General features: G+C 42.0%; 1 non-coding gene across 1 annotated transcript; it reads right to left on the bottom strand.

Annotated features, from left to right (window-relative positions):
* Nucleotides 1–405: 405 nt before the first annotated feature.
* Trnae-cuc lies at nucleotides 406–477 on the bottom strand. The gene has a single exon. It is a non-coding gene; the product is annotated as a tRNA-Glu (tRNA).
* Between the last annotated feature and the right edge of the window lie 12311 nt (nucleotides 478–12788).

Raw genomic sequence — 12788 nt, 5'->3', positions numbered from 1 at the left:
CAGGCCCTGGGAGGCAGGTATGCAAATTTGAGGCCAACCTGGTCTACAAAAAGAATTGTCAAACGCAAGAGACGAGGCACCAAGGAGATCGCTTCTACTCCTGAAGAGCACAAAGGAAGCTTCTCCGAAGTTGAGATTAACACTGCTCACCTCAGTAGACACGGAGGGAATGTAGCATGGAAGTCGGGTTAATCAATTGTTCGCTTTCGCAAATTTTAATCCTAAATTATGTAAGACATTCTTTTGAAAATTTACCCACGAATACTTTTGTCTACTGGAAATTGTTAGAAACGTGTTATCTTTTTAAAAGATCCGGTGTTAAAACTTTATGGCATGACTCACTTTCTATTTTCATATTTCAAGTGACTATTTTGCACTTTTTTGGAAAATTGCGAAAAACTGCACTTCCCTGACCGGGAATCGAACCCGGGCCGCGGCGGTGAGAGCGCCGAATCCTAACCACTAGACCACCAGGGACGTCAGCAGTGGCTGCCTGTTAAAATCATATGACTCCAAGTAATTCTGAGTTTCTGCTTCATCCTGCTTAAGTTTTGAGATTCTGCACGAGACCTTCTTATCAAGATAACGTCTTCAATGCGTTTCTTCAAAATAGAAAACAACGAAAGAGTTCTCAAGCCTGGCTCTTAAACCCTGGAGAGGATTACGGATCCAGGATCACAGTCCCAAGACCACAAAGAGACAAAACCCTGCAGACAGACAGCTCCTTCCTAGAAACTCCAATCGCCCGGACTAATGGGCTTTGCCAAAAAAAAAAAAAACAAAAAAAAAACAAAAAAAAACATGAATTTCCCTGAGGGTATAAAGCGCATCGCGGGAGGAGCACTAAGACATCCTAGACCTGCGGTGGCTTCCAGGTCACCAGGGTAGCTGCGCCAGCTGCAGCGCCCATCACCGGCAGGTGGTGCCGAGGCTGCAGACAAGTCCGCCTGCTGGTGGATGCGCAGAAGTGCCTCAGTTTAACTCGCTGCGGCCTCTCCCAGTTTAAAACAAAAACAAAAACCCTAATCTGAGAGAGTGGGGAGAAAAAAATTGCCGTGCGTTCCCAGATGAAGAAACTTTTAAAGTTCCCTATTCCCCTCATCAAGACATTGCACTGAACATGGGGGAAAGAGACAGATGGACAGAGAGAGGGAGACACAGAGAGACAGCAAACATGACAAAATGTTGGCAACGAAGGCAACAAATAGAACGTTATACCCATTTTTCTGTAGGTTTGAAGCTGTTTAAGACAAAAAGTTGGCAGAAAATTAAGCAATCAAAAGCCACGCCTCCGGCCTTGCTTTTTGTCTGTTTCTGGGGTGTGTGTGTGTGTGTGTGTGTGTGTGTGTGTGTGTGTGTGTGTGTGTGTACTGACCGTGAGGTGATTTTAACTGTACACATCACTTCAACTACAACATTTTAAAAGTACCTCCCTACACTTGAATGGAATTATTTCTTTGTCTTACGGTCAAAGCCTAACCTAGAGTGAACGGACGTCACTTTTGATAATGGATGATAAGGAAACAGTTTTAAAACTGGATGTGTGCAAATCAACAGGGCCTAACAGGATTGGGGGGAGATAGGATACAGGGGTGTTTGACGAAAAGGTGTCTTTCTAGCTGTTTTGCTTTGTTTCTAATGAGTATGCTAAGATTGTTGAGTATTAATCTTCTATTCGTCCACTCTGCACCACCCTGAACGTGGAGACTCTGCTCAAGCCACAGTTTCTGCCTCAGCCTTCTCTAGAGCTGTCACAAATACTGACAGGCACCCTATGGTGGCGTTGTGAGTCCCTATCTGACAGGCAAGCCCAGTGCGGGGGTGGGGTGGGGGGAGGAGAGGGGGACAGACATCTCACCTAGGAAGTGAGTAAATGGTGAAAACGATATTGACGCTTGTCACATCACAAATCCCGCTCCTCACCCATTTCCCTGCCTGCTGCTGGATCCCCAGCTGCCGCCTCTCCTCAGAGAGCTATTAGATGAGCCCACTGGGCTCCGGCACCCTTCAGAGACCCTGCCACGAAGTCTGTCTCTGGTGCTGGGGCCTGAACTCTCAGGAGACCTATTGATTGGTTAGTGATATTAACAAAACACTTCTAATAAACTCCTTTATCCCCAGTCATCTCAATGTCTCTTGAACCCCTCCTATCCCAGACTTAAGAGGTGTCCAAATGTTTCACATTTATTTTTACAAAAACTCAGGAGTCCTGTCCTGTCGTGGGGAAGCCTATCAGCTCTCTGGCTCTTTCACTTCAGATGTTTTCTCTGCATATCAGACAAAACCCCCAGGGAATTGGTAAAAGGAAACAAATGTACTTCTCTGCACTCGCAGCTGTTTCCTCTAGATTGCAACATTATGTGGGAGACAAAATGGTCTCAGTCAGCTTGTCCTAAGTCAGGAGGTTGAGGAAGAAAACTCACCATCTTTATTACTAATTACTTGCAAATTTTCCATATTTATTATTTATTACTTATATTGATATACATAAATATATTAAACATATAATTATAAATAAATAATACTGTTTATTACTTTGTTACTTATTATTTATCCATGTCTCTCCCTGTCTGCCTAATTTCTGGTCTCTCAATCTGATTCCCTCTTTGGCCTCTACAGGCACCAGACATACCTTCAGGCAAAACATACATACATATAAAATAAAAATTAATAAATAAAATCTCAAAAGAATAAAAATGAAGTCTGAAGTGGAGGGAGGTATTTGAAAAACTAATCCCCCAAATTTGTGGAGAGCCAAACCAATAAGAGGTTAAAACAAAACAAAACAAAACAAAAAAAACCCAGCAAACAATGCCAAGGCATGTCGTAGAAACTGCTAGAAGTTAAAATAAGAAGAAGGAAGGAAAAAGCAAAGTATGCTGAAATTAAGGACAGGAAAATGATTTGAACGATAATGGATTCCTCATTAGAAGGCATAAATCTTTTTAAGCTCTGCAGGATTCTCAACCCAGATTTCTGGATGGGTGTCTTTTGAATGAAGCCATATATACTTTGTAGAGAGAAAACTTTTTTCCAAAATTGTGCTCTACTTAAATATGGCTAAAGTAAATGATCTGGTGTCAGACTCTTGAAGTCTTGGCCCAGCACTGATTACCTAACCTGGGCTGAACCAAAACCCGAGTTTCATTCTACTCCCCAATCATTTCCCTTCGGGCTGTAAAGCCTCCAGGGACCTTCCCTACCTATCACTGCAAATGAAGAAAAGAAGACAAACAATAAAAAATAAAGTGCTACATGTATGCCAAGAGTTTAGAAATCATCCAGAAACATTCAAAGTCCTTCAGAGGAATAGTCTAGGATATAATCTCTACTGTATAGCTTAAAAAGAAAAAAGAAAAGAAAATTCAGCAACTAGACCCAAATAAGTACTAACTCACTGACCTTTATCATGGACTCTGATCAACTATGTCCAAGATCCTTAAGTGTCCACATATTGCGAAGCTATCCTCCTGTGTAATTTAGACTAGATGTCACCTATGCCCACCTAATTTCTAAGATAATATGAGTTCTGCTGAGATGAGGAGACAGAAGAAACACCAGAATTGTAAAGACCATTGGCTCCCAGCATAATCCTATGACTAATCCCATCAGAATTAGTCCAGAATGTGGAGCAGAAGGATCAGGAATCCAAGGTTATCTTCAGTGAGTTTCAGGCCAGCCTGGGCTACGTGAGACCCTGTCTGAAACAGTTGAAAGGAAGGAAAGGAGGGATAAAGGAAGAGCTGTTGATACTAAAAAGATAATTTAGACATACTAGGCTTTCAATTCACTTCAGCAATGAAGCCTCTTTTCCTAATAAAATGATATTCCATGGTATAACACAGCTCAAAGCAGAGTTGTGTGGTTAGACTGGGATGTAAGAAAGTCCCCATGTGTATAAAAGCCAGCTTCTATAGGGGAAGGGCCAACTAAGGTTCACCTTTGTATTGTATACTCTTGATCTTTAGAGGCTCTGAGAGTAGCCAGGAATATGAATTTAAAGAAATTAAACACCACTCTTATAAAATATTTGCAAGGTCTTCTTAGCTCCACAGGGGTAGGTTTTTCTGGTACTGGAGTGAGTGTGAGGGGAGGGGCCTCACACCAGTCCACCTGTCTTTACAGTCAGACAGAGGCCTTAATAGGGGCCGGGGCACCTCTGGGTGCCTGAGCTGGAGTTGGAGCTGGAGCCCAGGCTAAGGCTGGGCCTGAGCTGGAACTGCAGACTTTGTATCGGTTTGGGCCTTGGTGTTTGGTTGGCAAGAGTCTGCATCTCTCAACCTTGCAGCCAAGAATCCACTTCCAAGCACATTGTTTGCAGACAACTAGTGTTTGTGCTATTTTACAAGTAAAGTTGAGGCAACATCTGTTTGGTTGTTGTGTTCTTTAACCTATAGAAGAGATCAAATATATAACAATACTCTAAGAAACAAATCTAAGCTAATAAAAATAGTATAAAGCTGGGTGTATGGGCCAAAGGTCATCCTCATCTATTCAGGAAATTCGAGGTCAGCCTGAACCACATAAGACTGCTTTTAAAAAAGTGTAATGAGTATTATATTCTATTCTCCTGTGAACTTCTAAATAGTTAAAACAGAAGGGGGAAGAAGGGAAGTTCTATGTTTCCTTTTTTGTTTGTTTTGAGACAAGATCTTACTGTGTAGACCAGGCTGATGGGGAACTGACAGAGCTAGGATTAAAGATGTGTGCCACCACACTTGGATTTCTCATTTTTTAAAAAGATAAATTATTTTAAGTATATGAGTGTTTTGTATGCCTGGTGTCCTCAGAGGTGAGAAATGAGTTTTGAATGGTTGTGAGCTACCATGTGGGTGCTTGGAATTGAATCCCAGGTTTTGTCCATATATATAAATATATATATGTTTTTGGTACATAAATATATACACCTTTTAATATATATTTACCTTTTGATATATACATATATATATATATATGTATATATCAAAAGGTAAATGAGACCCCACTGCTAGGTTCACCCAAAATGAATTTTAAAGAGGTTTATTTTTTCCATGTCACCTTTTCTTTACAATTTTATTAACTTTTAAATTTGTCAAATTTAAATTTTTTAAAAAATAGTATTTATTTATTTTGAGATAGGGTGTCACTTTGTAGCCCAGACTGCTTACCAATTTGTAGTGATCCTCCTGTCTCAGCCTCCCGAATGCTGGGATTTGTTTTTATCATTCTACACAAAATAAATGATGCATCAGTCAGATTTTTCTGTTTATGCAACAAGTGAGAGGTTCAGGAATATAAATCGTGGGCGTTCTTCAGAACTGTTTAGCTCCCTGGCTCTGGTATGCTGGAGACTTGAGACCTAGTCTCCCCTTTTTTGCTAGTTAGTGTGTAGGGAGAGATCCCGACACCTGTACCTGTGTGAGTATATATTTCCCAATAAATTACCAGTTAATAACCTATCTCGGGCTCCATTCTAGTTCCTCTTTATTTGGTGTCAGGATTCGGGACCTGGGGACCTAAATATAACCCAGCCTTCCGGGCGCCTGCCCCGTGGTCGCTCTGTTCCCTTCCCCCTCAGCCCCTCGGTTCCAACCCGCCCCGGCTGCCTCGCTCAAACTGAGGTGAACTCCCCATAGATTCGCCGCGGAGAAAGCCCGGCGCACCTCTCCGACCGCGCTGCGCACCCGAAGCCAAGCAAATGCTCGCCCGCCGCTGCGTGGCTGCCCGGCTCGACCTGAGCTGAGCAAGACCAGCCCGGAGTAGCCTGCCCAGCAGGCAGCCGCTTCGTGCCAGACACCGCCGGAGGCTACGGTGCCCGGAGCTGGCTACTGCCCTGCTGGCTTCCAAAAACCTTTTCTTTTTACGAAATCCCGCCCATTTAACCTTTTTCAGTAGCCGCTTTGAGAATTTTCAGATAGCATTGCGACTACCGACCTTCAACCATACTCCGCCTCAACATCCTGCAGTACACCTGTGCCACCTGCTGGCCAAACATAGTTACTGCGACTGGAAAACCAAATCTCAGCTCCCAGCACCGGGAAACTGACACAGGTAAACCTTGTACTATGGCTAATAATCTTACAACGCAGACCATTGGGAATATTCTTGCTTCATGCGTGAATACGATGTTAAAGGAGGCTTATGACTTGCCTGTAACATGTCTATATTTTATATTGGCGGTCAGCTTTATAGCCCATGTAATTTTCCTAGGGAGAGTACTTGGAACAAAGAGCAAGGAACCTGTACAAATTATTGATAGCTTAGGAAGTTTGATGCAAGATATGAAAGACAACCAAAAGTGTCAAAAGTGAAAGACATGCTTACAAAACAGGGGTTGAGTGTTGGGCCCTTCCCCCATGGGGATCTGCTGACCAGCTTGTGACCAGGAGCTTGCCTAGCAAGTACGTCCTGTTTTCTTCCTTCCTTGAAGGCCTGAGGGCAAGTTCCTGTTATCCTGTTATTCACCCATTCAGGATTGCCTGATGGGCCTGGGAACCTGAACTTGTGACCTGGGTAGTTTTCCACCATGCTTGCTGACCCGTATATAAGTCCCCCTCTTGTTGGAATAAATGGCATTCTCCCTGCAAGAAAGACCTTGTCTTTATTTAAATCCTCAGGCCCCTCCCCCGAATCTGTGGAGGTGTTTTGGCGCAGACGCTACAGTTGAGGATATTAAATCTGGCCATGCTACATTAGCAACACAAATGGAACAAAATCATGGCCAAATAGGAAACAGAATTTGTTCTGTCTGTTGCCTTAATGACCAAAATAGGGAAAAATCAAGACAATATTAACGCCCTGGCACAGACAACAACTTCCATGTCTGATGTCTCTATAACTAAATACCGAAAGCTGGAGTCTAGAATTGGATATCTAGAAGGCAATTTACATGCCATTCAGATACTGAGGATGAGAATATTAAAGGCTTTGAAGCATATGTAAATGAAGAGACAAGAAAAAATTAACGATTCTAAGGAATCCTTGGAAACTTATATGATTCGGGAGGTACAAGCACTCAGGGAGACAATGGTAACCAGGTTACAGGCCTTAGACAACCTTCAATCTGATACTTCCGAATCTGATACACCTACACCAATTACATGTCAGGAAGACCTTCCTAAGGTTGTTATGCCCACACCACTGGTCTTCCCTGCAGCTATGTCAGAAAAATGGCCATCAAAGAAACACCCAATGGCTATGTTTTATGTCAATGGGAACTGATAGCAGCCGAATCGGAAAAATAATTAGGATGGGTAGAAAAAAAGAATACTGGACGCACTTGTAGACCGTGTGGATCCAAAAGTAGACTGCATTCTGGTTATTTTACCATCTGAGAATACCCTTCAGGGATTCTGATGCAGAGGGAAGATCTCATATTAGAATGGGAATTCCTGCCACATAAACAGAATAAAAAGCTAAAGACGTATACAGAAAAGATTTCTGATTTGATTCTAAAAGGCAAATTAAGACTTCATAAGCTGACTGGTGTTGGCACCCAGGCCCCATGGGGTCTCTAGCTGGGTGCCAACAGACTGGAAGGGACCCAGCAGAAATTATAGTACCTTTAACTAATGAGGAAATTTCCTCCTTATGGAAGGATAATGAATTTTGGCAAAGGGCTCCTAGTAACTTTTTGGGAACAACTAGCAACAATTATCCCAAAACCGAGAGAATTAAATTCATAAAGAAGACAATTTGGATCCTTCCACGTATTGTAAAGAAAACACCTATTTCTGGAGTCCCTACTTTCTACACTGATGCCAACAAATCAGGTAAGGCAGGATATAAATCAGGAGAGGTAAGTAAAGTAGTTCAAAGTCCATATAACTCTGTACAAAAGGCAGAATTGTACGCAATTCTTATGGTACTTACGGATTTTACAGAGCCTCTCAATATAGTTACTGACTCTCAATATGCAGAGAGAGTTGTTTTACACATCAAGACCGCTGAATTCATTCCTGAGGATACAGAACTAACTTCACTTTCTACAATTACCAGAAAGGATCAGGAATAGGACCCATCCAATATAACACACATCAGATCCCATATGGGTCTGCCAGGCCCTCTGGCACAAGGCAATGATGAGATTGATCGTTTATTAATAGGAAGCGTGCTAGAAGCATTGGAATTTCATAAGAAACACCATGTAAATAGCAAAGGTTTAAAAAAGGATTTTTCCATCACTTAACAACAAGCCAAAGAGATAGTGAGAAAATGTCCTACTTGTTCTTTTTATAATCAAGCTCCATTACCAGCAGGCAGTAATCCCAAGGTCATTCATAGAAATGAAATTTGGCAGATGGATGTGTTTTACTTTCCAGAATTTGGAAATTTAAAATATGTACATCATACTATAGACACATTTTCAGGGTCTCAATGGGCTACTGATCTTAGCTCTGAAAAGGCTGATTCTGTTATAACACACTTGTTAGAGATAATGGCCATTATGGTTATACCTGCACAAATAAAAACTGACAATGCTCCAGCATATGTCTCCAGCAAATTGGAACAGTTTTTCAAATATTATAACATGAGATATACCTTGGTTATATTGCATGCTTGATTATAAAGCATGTAACCGGTATACCACACAATCCCACAGGACAAGCAGTACTGGAGAGCTCTAACCGCACTCTAAAAGAAATGCTCTGTAAACAGGCAGGGGAGCAAAGACCACCAAACACAGGTTACATAATGCTTTATTGACACTAAACTTTCTTAATGATAATGAGAAAGGACAAACAGCTGCAGAAAGACACTGGACTACAGAAAAAACTTTTGAACTGAGTCAGCCGGTATACTTCAAAGATGTATTGACCTCTCTAAGGAAACCAGGACATGCAAACATGCGTTATGTGGGGGAAGGGGTTTTGCCTTTGTTTCCACAGGAGAAGAAAAGCTTTGGATACTATCAAAGTTGATCAAGATTTGGATTGAAAAGGAAAAAACCTCGATGAGGAGAAATGGCAGGTCATCCACCAAGGTATATCTCATGAATTGTATAGAAACCTCACAAAGGAAAGGGAAGTGTTTTGTTCTTATCTTCACAGGAAGACTCATCTCCAGAAAGCAAAAAGACACTGCATAGGTAGATACCTAAAGAAGAAAGGATAGCTATCCAAAAAGAACCATCAAACAAAAGGAATTTGTCATATGGTAAACTCTAAAAATGTCTCTATATAAAATCTATTTCTCTTTACTTCCTAGTCTCTATCCAATTAAACCAACGCTGGCTTTAGAGTTGGATTTGGCTTTCCTCCTCTAAATCCAAGCATGTTGTTAAAATAAAATTCAGAGTTTCTGTATTATATCAAGAAGCCAATTGATGTAAGACAGAAAAAGAAAAAAACTAAGGACTGTCATTGTCTATTCTTGGCTCTTTCTCTGAAAGTCTAAATTCCCTCATAATTATTGTCTTCCTTATTGTTGCCCTTCCGGGTATACATACATATAAAAGTTGAAATTTCTCTGCTGACATTAATGTTTAAGTTCCCCACAGTGAATAAAGAACTTCCTAACAGCAATCTTTGAACTCTGCGGAAAGAAAATGGGTCCCCACCTCATCGATTACACCGGACCCAACTTGATGCATTTGAACTGACAATCACCACTGTAACCTTGGTTTGGATTACATTGCTCTAGACAACTCCAGGGCAGCTAGCTGAGATGGTGCATGTTTTAATTACATTCTGGTCAGATCTTCAGATAAGAACTTCAATCAAAACAAGGACTTCAACCAAGAACTTAATCAAGCATCTCCCACCAAACACAGAGTGGATACAAGTGTTGTAGATAGTCCACTCAAGACTTTCACTACTCTAACATTTTCCTTCCTACAGGACCCCAGGAGGCTATCGTCATCCCATTTCAGCAGGAAGTAACTATGCCCCCTTTCCTCACTGTTGACACTAAGGATGATGTGCACCTAGTTAGGGTTAGTTTCCTATTGTTTAGGGGTGGGCTTGGGAGGAGGTGTTCACGCTTGGACATCTCTTTCAGATGACTTTAGAGTTTAGATGGAATAGATACAGTTAGGATGTAGGTAGATTATTATATCTTCTTGTGATTCACCTTAATGATTATTAACTATAGACAATTTATATTGTTATAGATCCTTGTATGGTGTAGCTTATGATGTAGAATTTGTATGTCATATGTCGTCTTACTGTGTAAAGGCTTCTCCCTACTTACAGTGATGTGTGCTCTTACATATGTTAAGACATTTTGTACACAATTTAGTTTTGTTTCAAGTTTAAATCCTTTTTAGACTAAAAGGGGAATTGTAGGTAGAGATCCTGACACCTGTACGGATGACCAGGCCAAGGATAGGATAAAGGGGAGGCAGAGCCGGGCTCACTCTCTCTCGGGGTTCAGCTTTGGAAAGCATCTGATGCTGGACTTCTCAGAGTGCCAAATCTGATTACTAATTCCTCGTGTGAGTATATATTTCCCAATAAATTACCAGTTAGTAACATAACTGGGGTTCCATTCTAGTTCCTCTTTATTAGTGATTGGTTTTTCTCTTAACCAGAGGTTTTAATACAATCTCCTAGAGCATCAGCTCTCAACCTGGGAGTCACAAGCCTCCACAAGGGTCACCTAAGATCATCTGAAAACACAGATATTTACATTGCGATTCATAACAGTAGCAACATTACAGTTACGAAGTAGCAACGAAATAATTTATGATTGGGGATCACCACAAAGTGAGGAACTGTGTTAAACGGTCCAGCATTGGGGAGGGTGGGAACTACCGTCCTGGAGATTGCCTTCTCTGCCCTCCCAACGTCAAGGGTCTGAGTCTGTATCCTTCCTGTTGATTGTCACCTAAACACAGACCCTGGTGAATCTACTACTGAAGCCACCTTGATACAAAGTATTGACTTCTAGGCCAGCTAACCCTGGATTTGAATAGGGTGTGCCACTTCTCATATTTATAACAAGATTATAAAGCCTTGGGCGTCTGCACTCCTCTGAAAAGCAGACTAAGATCTGTCTCATAGCTGTGAGGCTTGATGGTGCTGCCACTCTGCTCTCTCAGCACGGTGAGAGAGGCTCTGACGCCAAGCAGTATTGGCAAGCACTTCAATTTTATGGTTACTCCTCTGGTCTGCTTCAGAGTGTCTTGTGACTGCTACCCCTAGGTGTAACTGGAGTTTCTTTCCTGCCAGGTCCCGCCTATCTTCAGCCCCAAATAAACACACAGACGTTATATTAATTATTAAAATGTTGGCTGATGGCTAAGGCTTCTTCCTGGCTAGCTCTGTCTGAATTATTAGCCCCTTTCTATAAATCTATGTATTTCCACATGGTCTTGGCTTACTGAAGAATGCCCAATCCGTTACTCCTTTGGCGGCTGCATGGCTCTCTTCACAGCACCTCTCTGCCTCTCTCCCCAGCAGCATCCTCATCTCCTAGCCCCCTATCTTCCTGCTTCTATTGGCCAAACAATGTTTTATTCATCAACCAATAAGAGAAACACATATACAGAAAGACATCCCTCATCACCTAGGACTTCTTTCTTACTGACTAAAAATCAATAACATCTCCTTGCCAAGTTTCTCAAACCTTGTCTGAGCTTTTCCATGCCTTCCAATGTGGCTCCCCCCTGACACCCATGGAGTATTTTTAGTCTGGACAGGTTTGCCTCAGACACTCCGTTTATTTCATAATCTTTCCTAGCTGAAGCTTCTTTACGGCTTAAAAAAAGTGGTATTGTTAAAAGTGGTAAACATTGCTGGGCAGCTCCTGGACTTACTCTTCTTAACAATGCCTTGCCCACTGTTCTGTTGCTGTGAAGAGACACTATGACCAAGGCAACTCATATAACAAAGCATTTAATTGAGGGCTTGCTTACCATTTCAGAGGCTTATCCCCCTTTATCTTCATGGTGGGGAGTGTGGCAGCAGGCAGGCAGGCAGGCATGGTGCTAGAGCTGCAAATGAGAGTAGTAAGTCCCGATCCATAGAAGCAGGGCCTTTAGAAACCCCAAAGCCCACCTCAGTGACACGCTTCTTCCAACAAAGCCATAGCTGTGCCACACCTCCTAGTCCTTCCAAAATAACTGATGACTAAGCACTCAAATATATGAGCCTATGGGTATCTTCATCCTAACCACCACAAACAATGTGAGAATCTCAGAGTTTTAATTACAATTCTTACCATGTCCTCTGTTAGTCTTCATTTTATTCCCACAGCTAGGATTGGTTTTGGGAGAGGAAGGTTAAGACAGGGTCTCTGTAAGCCAGGCTAGCTAGCCTCAAGCGCTCAATATTCCTTCCTCAGACTATAGAATATTTCTATGGAGTTTGCAGGGGTGGGAGACTTCAGCCTGAACCACCATGCCTGAACCAAGTAAGTTTTTTTCCTCTTTTCTTGTGTATGGGTGCTCTGCCTGCATGTATGTGTGTGTACCACCTACATGCAGTGGCTTTGGAAGTCAGAAGAAGGCCTTGGATCCCCTAGGACCATGGTCACAGACAGTTGTGAATTACAATATGAGTTCTGGGAATCCAATCTTGGCCCTCTAGAAGGACAGCCAATACTCTTAACCACTGAGGCAAAGAAGTAATTTTTTTTTTCTTTTGGTTTTTCAAGACAGGGTTTCTCTGTAACCTGTACTGGAACTCATTCTGTAGACCAGGCTGGCCTCCAACTCAGAGATCCCACTGCCTCTGTCTCCAAAGTGCTGGGATTAAAGGTGTGTGCCACCACCACTGGACCAAAGTAGTCATTTTTAACAATAGAGTAAATACTTAGATTAGCCAGAAATTTACTATTCTGTCTCCCATCTGAATCCATCTTTCTGT

Source organism: Cricetulus griseus, assembly GCF_003668045.3.
Source record: "Cricetulus griseus strain 17A/GY chromosome 1 unlocalized genomic scaffold, alternate assembly CriGri-PICRH-1.0 chr1_0, whole genome shotgun sequence".
Lineage (NCBI taxonomy): Eukaryota > Metazoa > Chordata > Mammalia > Rodentia > Cricetidae > Cricetulus > Cricetulus griseus.
Note: the sequence above shows the minus strand (reverse complement) of the source record. Positions and strands in the feature narration are given on the sequence as shown.